We start from the raw sequence: 16,716 nt of genomic DNA on the forward strand, positions 1-16,716 counted from the left end.
GGCTATTTCCCCTAGCTAAGTAGACCTCTCGATGTGGATATGTACAGTGATTACCAAGCCATGGTGAGATGTGGTGAAAGGCTAGATGGAAAAATCAAGATAGTGACTATGCTAAGTATGTCCTGAATGGATATTTGTGATAAAATGTCGGGTGATGGCCGATAGTGCTTTATTGCGAAGATAAGGATATGGATATAGATAGAGGAGTTGTTCTTTCACAATTGCACCTATTACTAGGTTTTCACTAGTTGCTTTTATTGTACCTTTTTATTTGCTTTTTTTTCTTAATTTTCTGAGTTTTTTTGTCTTTTTCGTGCATTAGACTACTCAAGTGTAGTATTTCTTCAAATGGATGTTGTTAGTTGGTTCATCAAGCACATCTCCTTCTGAATTTGTTAGCTGATAAGCACCTAATCTGTAGATTGATATGATGACATAGGGACCTAACCAGTTAGGTTCAAATTTCCCTTTCTTTTCCCGATCTTGCTGATTTCTAGGATTTTCCTTGAGTACTAGGTCACCCATTTTAAAAATCCGGGGAATGACTTTGTGGTTGTAGCTTTTGCACATGCATTGCTAATAGGCTTTGAGATGAGTATAAGCACGTTGGCGTCTTTCATCCAATAGTTCAAGTTCATTTGGGATTAAGCCTTTTAGAGAGACTCTGAGAGATGGAATTTCTACCTCCAGTGGTAAAATAGCTTCTGATCCATATACCAGTGAGTATGGTGTAGCTCTGGTAGGTGTGTGAATGCTGGTTCTGTATGCCCAAAGTGTTGGATTAAGCTCTACATGCCAATCTTTGCCTGCATCATTCACTGTTTTCTTTAGGATTTTCAATATTGTCTTGTTGGATGCTTCTATTTGACCATTCCCCTGTGGGTAGTAAGGTGTAGAGAAACGATGTTGGATTTTGAATTTTTCACATAGTTCTTGGACATCTTGGTTTTTGAAAGGTCATCCATTATCAGTGATGATGGAACTCAGGATGTCATATCTGCAAATCAGATAGTTAAGGATAAAAGAGGCAATTTGTTTCCCAGTCACCGTGGTCATGGGGACTGCTTCAATCCACTTGGTAAAGTACTCTGTTGCAGTTATAATGAACTTGTGTCAATTTGAAGAGGAAGGATGAATTTTGCCGACTAAGTCCAAACCCCACTGACAAAAGAGCCAGGATGTTGTGAAAGGTTGTAGTTCTTGTGTTGGTTCATGTATTAGATTGCCATGGATCTAGCATTTAGGATACTTCTTGGCGAAGTGGTAAGAATCTTTTTCCATTGTAGGCCAGTAGTATCCCATCCTTAGAAGCTTTTTAGCAAGAGTAGTACCACTAGAATGTGTGCCACAGATACCTTCGTGAAGCTCGTGTAAAGCAGAGTCAGATTTGTTACGATCAAGGCAACGAAGAAGAGTACCATCTAGACCTCGATGGTACAAAGTATCATAAGTAAGGGTATAACAGATAGCTTGTTGGATAAAGTTACATTTTTGGTTTTGGGACAAGTCAATGGGTAGGATATTGTTCTTAAGATACTCATATATCCATCCATAAAATGGAGAGTCTGAACTAGATAAGGCGTAGATAACCTAGGATTCTGAATGGTCATAGGCTGGGGAGAACAGTTGCTCTACCAGAAACTTGTAACGACTCTATTGTTCTGGAATTTGTAGTAATAAAGCGATAGTAGCCATTGCATTGGTTTCTTTGTTGTTCAATCTTGGTATTTTCTCGAAGGCGATGTGTGCAAAATATTGCTTGAAGTCATCCACCATTCGCTTATAGGGGAGCAGCTTGTCATCCTTTGTCTGATAGTCATTGTTGATTTGATTGACGACTAATTGTGAGTCTCTATAGACTTTCAACTCTATGATTTTCCATTCTACGACCATTTTGATGCCTATAACTAATGCCTCATATTCAGCCACATTATTTGTGCATGGGAACATAAGCCTATATGATCTTGGTATAGTGTGTCCTTTCGGAGTGATGAATAGAATGCCATCACCTGAACCATGTTGTGTGTAGGATCCGTCAAAGTATAGGGTCCATTATTTGGTAGAGATAGCAAGAATGTCCCCGTCTGGAAATTCAATCTCCATAGTCTATTTTCCTGGTAGTGGTGCTTCCGCTAGTTGATAAGCAATTGCTTGTCCCTTGATAGCTCTTCGCTCCATATAGTGGATGTCAAATTCACTGAGAATCATGACCCATTTAGCCAATCAGCCAGTAAGAGCTTCCTTGCTGAGTAAATATTTGAGAGGATCAATTTTTGCAACTAGCTTGATTGTGTGAGCTAGCATGTAATGTCAGAACTTTTGGGAGGCGAAGACTACAGCCAAACATGCTTTCTCAATAAATGTGTAATTGAGCTCATAGTCATTCAATGTCCTACTGATGTAGTATATTGCCCATTCCTTTCCTTGTTGATCTTCTTGTGCCAATAGTGCCCCTAGAGAAATGTCTATTGTGGAAATGTAGAGAATAAGTGGCTTCCCTGCTATCGGTGGTACTAGAACTGGTGGTTTCATCAGATAATGCTTGATTTGATAGAAATATTCTGCACACTTGGCTTCCCATCTGAACGGTACATTTTTATGTAGCAAATGATTGAAAGGTAGGATTTTATCTGCTAGCTGGGCGATGAATCGCCTGATTGATTGGAGTCGTCCTTGTAGCGACCTGAGCTGGCTAATGTTCTTTGGTGGTGGCATCTCCATAATGGCTTGTACCTTTGCTGGATCCACTTCAATTCCCTTTTCTGAGACTATGTAGCCTAGTAACTTGCCCGATGTAACCTCGAAGACACACTTCTTAGGGTTGAGCCTGACTTGGAATTTCTCCAATCGATCAAAAATCTTTGTTAAAATGCTTAGGTGTTCTACTCTGGTGAAGGATTTAGCTAGTAAATCATCCACATAATCTTCCATGAAGGTATGCATCATGTCATGGAATATTGTTGTCATTGCTCATTGATAAGTTTCCCCTGCATTCTTTAAGCCAAAAGGCATGACATTCCAACAATACGCTCCCCAAGGATAGGTGAACGTTGTTTTATCTTGATCCTCTGGAGCAATCTTGATTTGTTTATAGCCTAAGAAACCATCCATTAGTGATAGCATTGCATGGCCTGCTATGAGGTCTACAATTATGTCAATACTTGGCAAAGGAAAGTCAACCTTTGGACAGGCATTATTGACATCTCTAAAATCTATGCATATTCTGATACTACCATCTGGTTTTGAAACTGCTACAATGTTGGAAATCCATTATGCATAGTCGATGGGTCGGATGAATCCGACATCCTATAGTTTCTTTAATTCAGCTTTGACCATGAGTGCCACATGGGGATTCATTTTTCTCAGTTTTTGCTTAATTGGCTTAGCTCCTGGAGCCATAGATAAGTGATGCATGATCAATTGTGGATCACTCTCGGGCATATCTGCGTATGCCCAAGCAAAGTTGATTTTCTTTTCTTTAAAGAATTTGGCAAATTCTGATCTTTCTGCTTTTGTCAAAGATTCTGCAAGGTGTATATTTTTAGCTACTTCTATAGTACCAATGTTGATTGATTGAGTGGTTTCAATCAATATGGGTGATCGCTCATGAAAATGTTCAGGAAGAATGTCAAGTCTCCCATCTTTAGGTGCCTTAAAAAGGTTTTCACCCTCAGATGCATCCTTTATTTTTACTTTTTTGTGATCTAGAGCCGCCATTGACTGGCTTTTAGCATCAGATCCTTTATTTGGTTTATTTTTGCGACTGAGAGACTTGGCACTCCCTTGGTTACAGACATCATTACTTTGTTCACTGGTAGAGCCTGTTTCCGGATTAACAGTACATAGATAGTGAATAATAGATTCATCATTTGGAAAAATTTGTATATCATGTATTTCGGGTTTGTCCCAGTCGATGAAGTCAAGAAAGACAAGTGGTAAGGGATCATTTGGTGGATCAAGTTCTGTTGTGGTAAGTGTCAAGATAGAGGTTTCATTGTGATTGGTTCGGGTGTTAAAGAAGTTAAGGATTCCATCGAGGTCTTCGATGGTATCATCCTCCATATAGACTTGTTCATAATGTTTCTACTCGCTTTCCTTAGCGTCATAGATATTCTGTGGTCCAAATTCAGGTAGTCTAATTTCTATGTTATTCTCTTCTTGAGAAAGGGATATGTAACTAGTATTTTCAGCGGTATCTTCAGTAGCATTTGAGCAGCTACCCCATTCATATTCATTGGAATCAGTCTCAGAGTTATCATCCCAGATTTTTTTAGTGCTATAAACAGGTATGTTGTATGGCAAAAATAGATCTTTGATAATTGATACTATTCTACTGGCTTTTTCTGATTCTGTGTTAAATCTTGCTTCTATTCTTTGCATTTGTTCATAGACTATTTCTTCCCGGGGAGGAATGATGTTGCCCTGAGGTGATTCTTCTTTGTTGGATATTTGTTCGTGAATATGAGCTACTATCATAGATGTTACCTTTTTGTGAATGATGGGCTTCTCCTGATGTTGCTTCTGTTCTTCATGTTCATGTTCCTTACAGATTGTCTCTGCTGACTCAAATAGTGCTTCTTGCCAGGATTCTTCTTTGTACTTCTTCTTTGCTTTCCACTGAGGTTTCTGATATTTGCGTGGTATTATCTTTGGTAGTAGAGTGAATTTAAAGCCCAATCCTTTTTTGTCTTTACTAAATTGTGGAGGATCTAAGGGTTCTGTGACACCTTCTTGACACTTACCAATAGGTCCTTTGCCATTGTATCCCATTTGTTAGATGATTAAGTAGCCTTTTCCATATAGGTGTGTGGGTATAGCTATTTCCACAGTAGCTGCTCTATCTTCTTCCTCCTCTTTGTATAGCCAACTGAGGATATCCTTTTCCTTAGATTCATGTGCTAAAGTGTCGAGTTGAATGAATGTGCCATCAAAAATTGGTGATGGGCTGAGTTTCTTGATGTGTTGATGTTGTAGGTAATCCATGAGATCTAGGTGATGTGGGTAAGTTGGTCAAACACATGGGTTCCAAAGAGTATTCCCCCATGCCTTGTTCTTTGATTTTCATTTTCTGCTTGAAATCTCCAGGTAATGATTTAGACTTTGGTTGTTGAAGATCGAAGGCTACGGGATTTTGTTTCTCTCTATTATGCGGGACCAAACTGTCCTGGGCTGCCCCCATTGCATTACAATGTTGAAATGGATTGTGATCAGTAGATATAGAAACCTCCTGCCCATTATAGGGGAATTTGACACACTGGTGGTATGTAGAAGGTACTGCTTGCATTTCATGTATCCAGGGTTGACCCAATAAAATATTGTAGGTGAGGTCTATTCTAAGACCTGGCACATAGTATCCTTTTGTATTGGTCCGACTTGAATCGGCAACACCACTGTTCCTTTAAAGGATCTTTCTTCATCATCATATGCCTTTATGGTAATATTTTTGTGGGGATCAATAGACTCCTCTGAGAAACCTAATGCATGGATAAGTTTTAAGGTACATATATTAAGCCCAACTCCTCCATCTAGCAATACTCATTTTACTCAGTGCTCATAGACGATGACTTCGATATGGAGAGGAGTGTTATGTGGATGACTTAGTGAGATATTGTCATGCTCTGAAAAAGTGAGATTATGAGGCCCTGTCATATGAGCGACCATGGCTTGGAATTTGTCCGCATCCAGCTCTTGAGGTACATTTTTTTCTAATAACGCTTGTTCCAACATGTCTTTGTGTTTCGACGAAAGTTTCAGCAATTCCAGTATAGATATTTGAGCAGAAGTTTTGCGTAGTTGGCTGACTAGATCATATTGAATTTTGGGTATAGCACTAGTTTTTGACGTATGTCCTTTCAAGACATATTTTTGAGCCCTTGTTGTTACATTAACAGATTCATGATCACGTTGATCTCGGATTGTGATGACATTGACTTGATTATCTTCAGCTGATATATGATTGATGGTGTTATTGTAGATGTGATTGATACAAGCTCCACGTGTATCGTTCGAGGTAGAAGCTCCATCTTTGTTGTAGTTTGGAAGAGGATTCTTAAAGGCTCCATGGTCACAATTTGTCTTCAAACCATCTACTGTCAAATCACCTCTATCAATCATGTCTTGAACAATGTTTTTCAGCCTCATGCAATCATTTGTTTGATGACCTTTGTTGTGATGAAAATCACAAAAGTGCGAGTCATTCCACCAAGGTGGTTTGATTTGTGGTTCATAGTTGCTGATTGCTGGTAAAGAGATAATTTTGTTTGCCAAGAGTTCTCTGAATGTTGACTCCAGTGATTGTCCCAATGGTGTGTAGACACATTTTTGGAAATTGTTGGTGCCACCTCATGAATTGTTATTAGGTCCTCGATTTGTGGTATTGTTTTGAACATTGTTGGTGTTGTTTGTGTTGGGTTGACCTTGATTGGTATTTGGTGCGTATATGTTAGCGTCTACATTAGCACCTTTGGGGTTCTTTGTAGCTTGAGGATTTCTTGATAATGCAAGCACTGGTTGTTTAGATTTTGGATCATGTGATTCATTGCCTCCTTCGCTTCCATTGTTTTTATTTCGAGTCCAGAATCTAGATTTGTCCAAGTTGTTGTTATTTTGGTTGTTGTAGTTTGATGAACCTATTCCTTCTTTGAAGAATTTGAGCATTCCTTTCTTGACACATGCTTCTTCTACTTGAATGCCATTTTCAATCAGTTTAGCGAAAGACGGTATGCATTGGAGTTTGAGCCTGTAACTCATCTCACCATTCAAGTTGTCGCTGAAAATTTCCATTTTCTCTTTTTCAGGAATATCTCGAGGATATCGTGAAACCATACGTCGCCAACATTGAAGGAATACCATGAATGTTTCATTGTTTTTTTGTTTGGTGTTACAAATGTCTAGCATGGTTATAGCATGTTGAATGTTGTAGGAATATTAAGTGATAAATTTGTTGACTAGTTCAACAAATGATCTAACATGAGGTGTGATTTTGGATAACCATTCCATTGTTTGTCCTCCCAAACTTCATGGGAATAACCTCATTAGATAGGTGTCATTGTGAGCAAATTCAAGACTCATGGTGCAGAATTCTCGAACATGATCACAAGGATCGCTTTTTCCATCGTATTTGTCAAATTTTGGGATGTCTGAGTTTGGAGGAAAAGGGACCATGTGCAATCTTCTGTCAAAAGGATAAGGAAAAATTTCATTTAATGAGTACTATACTGTTGTTCCTTGTTGCATGTGCACATTGTTTTGCCGAGGGAAGAGTTCTTCCCTTGCATTAATCCTGGGTTGAAATGGTGTACGGAATGGTATATTTTGCTCAGGGATGTGTTGCTCAGGGATGTTTTGTCCTGGTGTATTTTGGTCTGGTATGTTTTGTTCAGACATATCTTGCTTAGGGTTGCGTGCTTCCCCTTCTCGTTGTAGTTCTTGTTATTCGTAATGTTGAGATCTTGTTCTAAACATGTTTGTGTCAAAGTCTTCAGGAAGTTTAACTCCTTTGCTTGTAAGCATGAGTAGATAATTTCCCTTGTCATTTTCCATGAGTCTTTCCACAAGTTTTTGGAACGAAGCGCTTTCTTAGCATTCCTGAAGAAGTTCTTCAGAATTTCAGTATCCTCTAGGTGTGGACCTTCAAAAGGATTTGATAACCTCTGATTCATACTCGATTCTGCTTGTGCCTCGCTTTGTTTGTTTTGTTGAGAGCAAGTAACAGGCATCTTTTTAGTAGAAGCTTACTGTGATAAAGGGGACAAAATCCTCTTCGATATGTTGCTCGGGGGTTTGTGGTTCAAATCGGGGTATGTTGTAAGTGATGCACTCATTGAGAAAGAATGCTAGATTGATCTTTCCTCCACGGTTTATCATTTGACTGAATGTGGATTTTTGACAATATGCCCTAGTCTTCAAAGGCTCCTTGTCAAATTCGTTGGATTTGTTCTGGATATAAAGTTTGACGTGATGAAGGAATGTTCGATGAGATTTGAAGAGTTGATGATTGATGTATAAAAATTTATCTCTTTTGACAAATTTGGAAAAACTTGGTTGTTGTTTCTTCAACTGAGTGTTACGATAAATATTCTTTCTTCTCAGAATATGAGGATTAGTCATGCATAAGTGATTAATGGTTTCCTTTGAGTTGTTTTGGATTTAGTTGATCTTGTTTTGAAGACTCAAGTTTTACTTTATCAAAGTGAAGGTTTAGATGCCCCCTCAAGACAAAGTGTGCCAAATGATATGGATAAAGTTTCCCGATATGGAAACTTGATTTGACAACTTGAATTTCTTGAACAAGTGTTTGGGATAAAATCCGCAAGATGATAAAGGACCTACTCATCACTTGTGATGATGTTTCCCGATTTTGATAGGATAGATATGTTTATCGTGCGACCAGTTTTGGATTTTGGACAACTTTTGTTTGACTAGAAATTTGCCTTGGAAATAGCTTTTAATGTTCTGTTTCTGATACTTTGTTTTGACGAAAATGAAGCTAATGAAAGGAGGTTTTCAAAAATATTTTCAAAATTTTTCAAATCTATCTCTGTTCTCCCCCTTGATTTTCTGATTTTGATCACACACTAAAGCATAGACAGGATGCGCTACAGAAAGTTTTCAATGCGCTAAGGAAAAGACCACACGCGCTAGGCTGCCGTCGGCTATGCACTAACTGGTTAAGATTGTTTTCTTTTGTTTTCTATTTTGCTAGAAATGTTATGCACTAGTATGGGCCTATGAAGCGTTGACTGATAAACTTTATGCACTAGTTTTTGACTCCTATGCGCTAAGCTGATGCTTCAACGCGCTAGACTGTTTTCTGGATGCGCTAAGTTATGACTGTGGTTTCGGATTCTTGATAAAGCGCTACTGTTAAGACTTTACATGCTAAAGTTTAGTTTTAATGCGCTAAAAGATAGTTCACATGTGCTAAGAGGTTGTTTTTATGTGCTAGACTGCCTTGATATATTGATTTGGTTGTTTTCTGCGATTTTTGGATCTTTGTTTTGAATTTTTCAGTGTTGACAGATGATTTTTTGAAGTAACAAATGAAAGCACAACACCAAAGAGACAACCATCTTGCTTAATCTAACAATAAGTGTACGTTCTGCGAGGATGTGTTCAAATCCCCAATGTTTTAACAGGTCTGGATAAATAATACACTTCAAGAAGACTCTTTATTCAAAGGTCATAAGTAATATCATAGCCCACTAGTCTCGTTACTCCGTCAGCTCAAACAGTCGTGTCTCCCCCTAGAGGGTGCCCATTTTTTTGCCTTTTGCCAGAAATCAACTCAAAGTGAATTGCTTCACAATTGAGTAGCTATCTTGGGAGATATATGGTGAGTAATCTTGGGGTCGGATTCTTCCCCACCCTTGCACTATGATATTACACTCGGCTCAAAGTTTCTATTTCTAAGGTTCATAATCAGGCTTCTTGTTCGACCGTCGATGATAAACTCCCTCAAGAGGCTTCCCAACCTTTAGAACAAAGGTTTTATGTATCTCAAGGATACTAAGGGAAGGATAATCGCTGCGCGCAACCGTTGAAAAGGACTTTTGCAACTTTCCACTTTTGATTATAGTGGGTTGGAACACTTGGCATCAAAGTCGTTTCCCACATAGGTCATTCCCTATTACTACTTATCAAATTGCCATTAGTTTTATATACAAAGTCATTCTATATACTCTAGTCAGTTACCACTACCGAAATATTTAGTCGGTATGAACAGTCTAGTCGGTTACAGAAGGAAAACAGTCACAGAGCCCAGTATACACCGAGCTATCTACCGAGTGTTTTTTTTATGTCTACCGAGCAGTAAAGATAATACATTGAGTTGATATACGCCGAGTGAAATGTGTTACCAGATTCATTGAACCTAGACACACATATGAAAATGTGTTACAAGATCGAGGCACATAGAACCGTTATCACATTGGAAATTGCACATATAGATTTTGTATAATTTTGAGGTCATCTAACCAATGAAATATTTTGCATGGTTATTTATTCGAGAAATCATGTTTGTAAGATCGAAGCAATGAATCAGATCACTGACATAAGAAGTCTATTTATACAACATGAATTTAGGGTTAGAGATATGTGTGAATGAGAGAAATGTGTGTGCATATGTGTATGAAGCAAGACTTATGTGATACATGAGAAATCACAGAGTATTATGACTGTTATAGAGACACAAAGGTCATCGAGAAGGTTATCAGAGAACAGTCAAAGAACAAAGTAAACAGAAGGGTTTATCGAGTTACCGAGGTATGCTATAGGCAAGGTAATCTTATTTTGAGCACATAGAATCTGCTATAGCATTTCAGATGTAAAGTTGCAGATATTTATAAAATCTTATTGTAATATTTTGAAGTTGTAAGAGAAACCTTTAATAGGGTAAAAGACTCTAATCAAGTCTATAATTTGTAAATCCTCTAACCAAGTGTAGCATTTATATAGTATTGTAAAATCCTTTAGCAAGGTAGATCTAACAGATCTTGTTACTCCTAACAGGGTAAGCTATTAGAAATAGCTAAATATGTAGCTCTAACTGAGCACTCTTTATTATTGCAGTAGTGATGTTGTGGGTGCCATCCCCACCGCAGTTTTTCTCTCTAACCAAGAGTTTCTGCGTAACCAAAATATATGTGTTATGGAGTGAATCATGTATGATTGTTACTTATTTGTTTTAGCTTTATGTTATGTTACGACAGTTTTTGGTTTATGCATAACAGTAAAGATATTGTTGTTAAAAGGATTTGAAGTACTAATTCACCCCTCCCCTCTCAGTACATTAGCTTTCCATATTGGGCCTAACAATTGGTATTAGAGCTTGAATCTTGGAAAATGGTTTAACTGCCTAAAGAGAAAGATCTTATCAATGGAAGGTTGCAAACAATCTTAGAGGTTTGTGTATCTGCAAGAAGAATTGGATCATGCTAATCAAGTGATTGTAGACATGCAAAGGCAAATGCAAAAATCTCTCAAAGTGAGAAGAAGATTATCTGATGATTTGCAGGACTCTCAAGAGTTAGTGGAACAAATTGAGACATCATCTGAGAACAGTATGTTTGAAGAGACTGAAGAAATGATTGGACAATTGAAAGAAAAGAACAAAGCATTGGCTGATCAACTAAGAGCAATGAAAAGAGAACATGAACATTTCAGTACACAGATGACTGAAAATCTTGATGCATTGAGGACAACCGAGGATAAAGTCAGAGATCTAGAAAGAGAGAAACAACAACTTGAAGCTTTAGTATCTAATAAGGATGATGAAATCATAAGGTTGACTAGGATTGAACAAAATATGACAGATCAACTAGGTTATGCACATCATGAAGCAAATCTGAAAGATGATGAGAATCAAGCATTGAAACTTGAAGTATCAAGGTTGACTGATGAACTTGAAACAGAGAAGAAATCCAAAGAAACACTGAAGAAGAGTTATGAAGCATCAAAGATGTTGGATGAGCAACTGAATACAAGATGATCCAACAAAGATGTAGGACTCGGTTACAAAGGAAAAGACTCTACCGAGAAGGGAATTCATACTACCAAGAGAGGAGAATCATCAAAGCAAGCTGGAAACAAAAAGAACATCAAAAGAAAGAAGCCTATTTGCTACTACTATGGAAATCAAAGTCATACTGCCAACATGTGTCAAACCAGAAAAGGTAAGCAACCGAATGCCACTAAGACCAATGGTTATTGTTACAATTGCAATAAATATGGTCACACATCTAATCAATGTAGGACAAAGTCTGTTAATAATTATCAGAAGGCAAAATTCAAAGGGTTTTGTAAAAACTACAATAGATATAGACATAGTACCGAGAAGTGTTCGTTTAAGCAAAAGAACTGGACATGTGGTCTGCACATCGAGCAAATACTAGAGGTTACCGAACTCACACAGATCCTTACCGACAATATTCTACAATACCATGGGATTACAATACAAGGATATGGTGTGAATGTTGTGGAAGATATGGACATATAAGTGCCAACTACTTTATAAGGTTTGGAATGAATAACCGAAGGTCATGGAGAAATCCTAGTATGGCATGTTTTCATTGTCACAAAGTTGGACACTTGGCTGGAGATTGCAAAGATCAACCTAGAGAAGACACTGAGGAAATAAAAGAGAAATTAAAGATGATTTGGAGAAAGAAGGAAATTGTGTCAAATAAAGAAAGCACCTTACCTACCGAGTTAGGTGCTCCCACTCCAAATTAATCGGTAAAGGTACGAAGGGACTGCATTCTCACAAGGTTAAATCTTAAATAGTTCCTATTTTAGTATGTACTAAATTCAAAATCTGCATAGTAAGATGTAGTAGTAAGTTTGAAATTCTATCAAAGTCTTTTGGAGCACTTTACAGGAAATTTGTCAAGTCGGTGAAGTCAGGAAGCCTGTCAAGTCAGTATATGAAGGAAATTTGGTTACTCAGTTAAAGTGCAAAAAGGGAAAGAAAGTTAAGTGAACTGAGTACATTTAATGTCTTTGACCTAACTTGCACGGAGCCCAATAAGGTATTTTTGAGTACTTAAAGGTTTTCCGCAGTCATTTTCATTCACCAAGTTTTCGAGAAGCAAAGTAGAGCGAAACAAGGCGATCAAACCATCTTCAAAGCAAAAACTAAGGTATTTACATCAAATCTAATCGCATTGCTAAGTTGGTTTACCGAACTCATTAAGTTGTTATTATCTGCTGAGTGTAAAGCGTCTGTCGTTTGTTAAGTTCTCAAACCCTAAGGTTCCTGTGTCAATTTTGTATCTGAAATCAAAATGGCACCTAAGAACCAAGACCCCATTGTTGTCAAGAATGTAGAGAAGCCCTCACTAAAATACTCTTTGACTCCCAAAATTACATCTGAACCGGATGACAAAACTGCCATTTCACTCATCCTGGATCGAGTCTTGCTAGTCGAGGATGTGAGATTCTTTACAAAATGTCATGTTGAAGAACTCGGTCATGTTGAGATCAAAGATGCATATGATGAATTGTGCACATATGGTAAAATAGATAGCAAGTATGAGCATATCAAAATCAAGGGATTGACTGAAGCCCTAACCTATCCCCGTGTGTTCAAACCCCAGTGGGTCAAGTTTGTACTAAGCTGAGTGCATGATGATTTCATGTGGCTACAAGAGCAACCGTTTAAGATCACTAAAGAAATCATTCATCTAATCACCGGTTATCCTATCTATGATCATGCTCGAGCACAGAAAATGATATCACAGAAGGAATTGATCAGTTTGACTGGGGTAGAATCTGATTGCAGAGGTCTGAAGTTGAACAATGTCACTGATCCTGAACTCAAATTTGCCATTAGAGTAATTGGTTACTGTTTCTTCCAATTGGCAAGGGAAAACAGTGTACCCTATGCAGTAGTGGACTTAGCATACAAAATTGTTAAGAAAGGCATGAAAATTGACTTGTGTGAAGTATTGTTGAAGAACTTGTTTGTAAATCTGAACACAATCAGAAAGCCGAAGAAGAACAACTCGGCAAATACTCTAAAATTTGGATCACTTCTTGTATGTATGTTTTTCTACTTTGAGAAGTTTTTTCCAACAGTCGGTAAAGTTGTTTGGGAACTACACCGACCAATCACCCATCAGATCAATGACTTCATCAAGAAGTTAGGTGATAACTTTAATGATATAATGGATGATTACTTCAGCAAGTTCCAAGAGAAAATGCATAACAGGTACCAGATTCCACCACAACTGGTAGAAAAATACAAAGATGAAATATGTTTTGAGGTCGACACCGATTACTGTTATGTGAATGTTGTGGAACCGAGGACTCGATCTTTATCACCTATGGGTTACAAGATTGATTTTGATATCACACAATAGCAAATCGATGCATTTCTAACACTACCAAGGCATGCTACCGAGATGAGGTATGGAACCTATGAAGAGGTGAAAGAAAAAGTAAAGATGAGCATTGTAGTACCCAAAGCTACAAGGAAGGCTACAAAGATGATTAAGGCATTAACTGAGAAATTCGGAGAAGAGTCTTCCTCCACACCTCTCAAAGGAGTTCTAGCCATCACCGAAGAGGAGACAAAAGCCCAAGAAGCAGCCATAACACTTAGCACCAAATTGCCTAAGGGAAAAGTGTTGAAGAGAAAGAAACAGGACACTTCAATGGCCCTACCAACCCCTCCAACAAAGAGACCTAACACAAGGGCATCTGCTCATCACCGAGTAAGAAACAAAAGACTGTTGTCATTCCTAAGGTAACTAGAACTTACAAGAAATCTACTCAGAGACTCATTTTGTCAAAAGAGTCGGGTGATACCGAATCTGAAGATGCAAGTAAATTTCAGATTGTGAAAAGAAAGAAGGTAGATGTACATAGTGTAGAAAATTTTTGTAAAAATCTGAAGGAATATGGTGGATTTGGTGAATTCAGATTTGTCAAATATGAATCCAGATCTGCTGATGAAAAGAGGCAAATTGAAGAAGCTATCATTTGCACACTTCTAAAATTTTGAGTGGTACCATTAGAGGTATGTAATTCTATTCCTAAGGAATTATATGCACATATTGAAACCAGATGGCAATATGCCCTAGACTCGGAGAAACAAATCAGAGAAAGAATTCTAGTGCATCTCTTTCCTGATATGTCGGTTGATGAAATAAAAGAACATCTGACAAACAGCCAAACACAATTTATAGTAAAACAAAAGGCCTTGAAATTGATGAATGGCCTATATATAGATGTGGAGAAGGAAACAAAAGAGCAATGGAAGGACATCTATTAAAGAAAGAATGCTAGTGAACAATCTACAGTGGAAATAGTTGATGTCACCGACCAAGAGCCTGATCTCACCGAGCAAGACCCTGCAGACACCATTCAAATAGATGAAGATATCATGGATGCAGAGGCACCTGAACAAGAAATGATTGAAGGAAATTCTTATGCACAACTTGTCTCCAGTGAATCTATTTTGGAACAAGTTCAGCCTTATCCACCAATCAATCAACCTGCTACAACTGAAGCTCCTCAGGATACAGGTGAAGGCACCAAAGGTCAAAATTCTACAGCAGAAGGTACTTCACAAGAACAAACCTCTCAAGCACCTTCTAGCACCGAAAATGTTACAACTGAGACACCAAGCATCGAGACACCAAAGGACACTACCGAGGCTAAAGAAACCAACCAAAGTGTTGTCTCTACCAAGCAACCTACCGAGGATCCTCAAGCCTCTCAAGCTATTATAGTGGTTCACCCAGTGAAAGGTAAAGAAAAGAAGTTGAAAAAGCATAGTTTCAAAATTGATTTATAAAAACCGATAGTGTTGCCCAATGTAGACATCTCCAAATTGAAAGGGCAAGTACTCACTGAATTCGGTAAACTGTGCAAAGCAAAGGCTGAACAGGAGAAGCAGCTGGCCATACAAAAGAAGAATAAAGTACTTCAAAAGGTAAATACCTTACTATCAGATATGCTACCTTCAGCTACAATATCAACCGATGTAGCCATCCATATTCAATTAGATGAACTCCTAAATCAGATTGAGACATCTGGAGTAGATGCATCCGAATACTTGAGCAAACTAAAAGACAAGGAGCTAACTGCCAAAATGATAGAGGAAGTACAGAAATCCATTATTGTTGGCAAGGTAAAACTTGTCAAATTTATTGTTGAGTTGTCCCCTCAACTCAAGCACATTCTTTCATTATTTCAAAAACTTTGCACATTTTCTTTATTCCTTAAGGACATTAAGAATAAAACAGAAACAATTGAGAAAGAGATCACTGATCTCTCAAATAAGTTGACCCCCGAGCCCAATTCAGTTCAGAATTTTTATACTAAGCTACAACGGCTCATGGCTCAACAATTGGAACTGAGGAATGAAGAACACAAGATTAGGATGGACATAATGACACTTCAAACATTATTCCTTCCTCATCTTTCATCCATTCAAGAACAGCTAAACCGAGCCACTTACCTCTCTACTACACAAGAGGGAAGCACTTTAGATGGCTTAATTTCATTATTGGCTGATATTAATGCATAGAATTCTTTAATGGACAGTGTAAAGGATGCACTCTCTGTCGCTCTTGCCGAAGCCAAGAGAAAGTACAAATCCATTTTTGATCAGTTGCCACCTCCAAATGGTAACTAAATTTTGATGTTTGTCAAAAAGGGGGAGTATATCATCAAAGTATATATAGCATCAAAGTACAAAGGGGAGTCTATAGTATTCAAAGTATCAAACAACCGGAGTGTAGTATACAGGGGGAGTATACCGAGCAAAATGAGCAAAATGAGCAAAATAAGCAGAGTATCCAAGAGTAGTGAATAGAGGAAAGAACAATGATTACAGAGTATTGATCACCGAGCACACATAATTAGAATTTTATACAACATATTGATAAGGGGAGTATATTTGATTATACTATTTCATTGACTAATGTATATACTATATGTTTAGTCAAATTTTGTAAAGTATACAAATTTTTGAGTAATGACTTTGAAAGAAGTTTTGTCAAACATCTCAACTAATGTCAAAAGGGGAGATTGTTACTACTTATCAAATTGCCATTAGTTTTATATACAAAGTCATTCTATATACTCTAGTCGGGTACCACTACCGAAATATTTAGTCGATATGAACAGTCTAGTCGGTTACAGAAGGAAAACAGTCACAGAGCCTAGTATACACCGAGCTGTCTACCAAGTGTTTTTTTTATGTCTACC

The sequence above is a fragment of the Cryptomeria japonica genome, chromosome 9 (assembly GCF_030272615.1).
Source record: "Cryptomeria japonica chromosome 9, Sugi_1.0, whole genome shotgun sequence".
Lineage (NCBI taxonomy): Eukaryota > Viridiplantae > Streptophyta > Pinopsida > Cupressales > Cupressaceae > Cryptomeria > Cryptomeria japonica.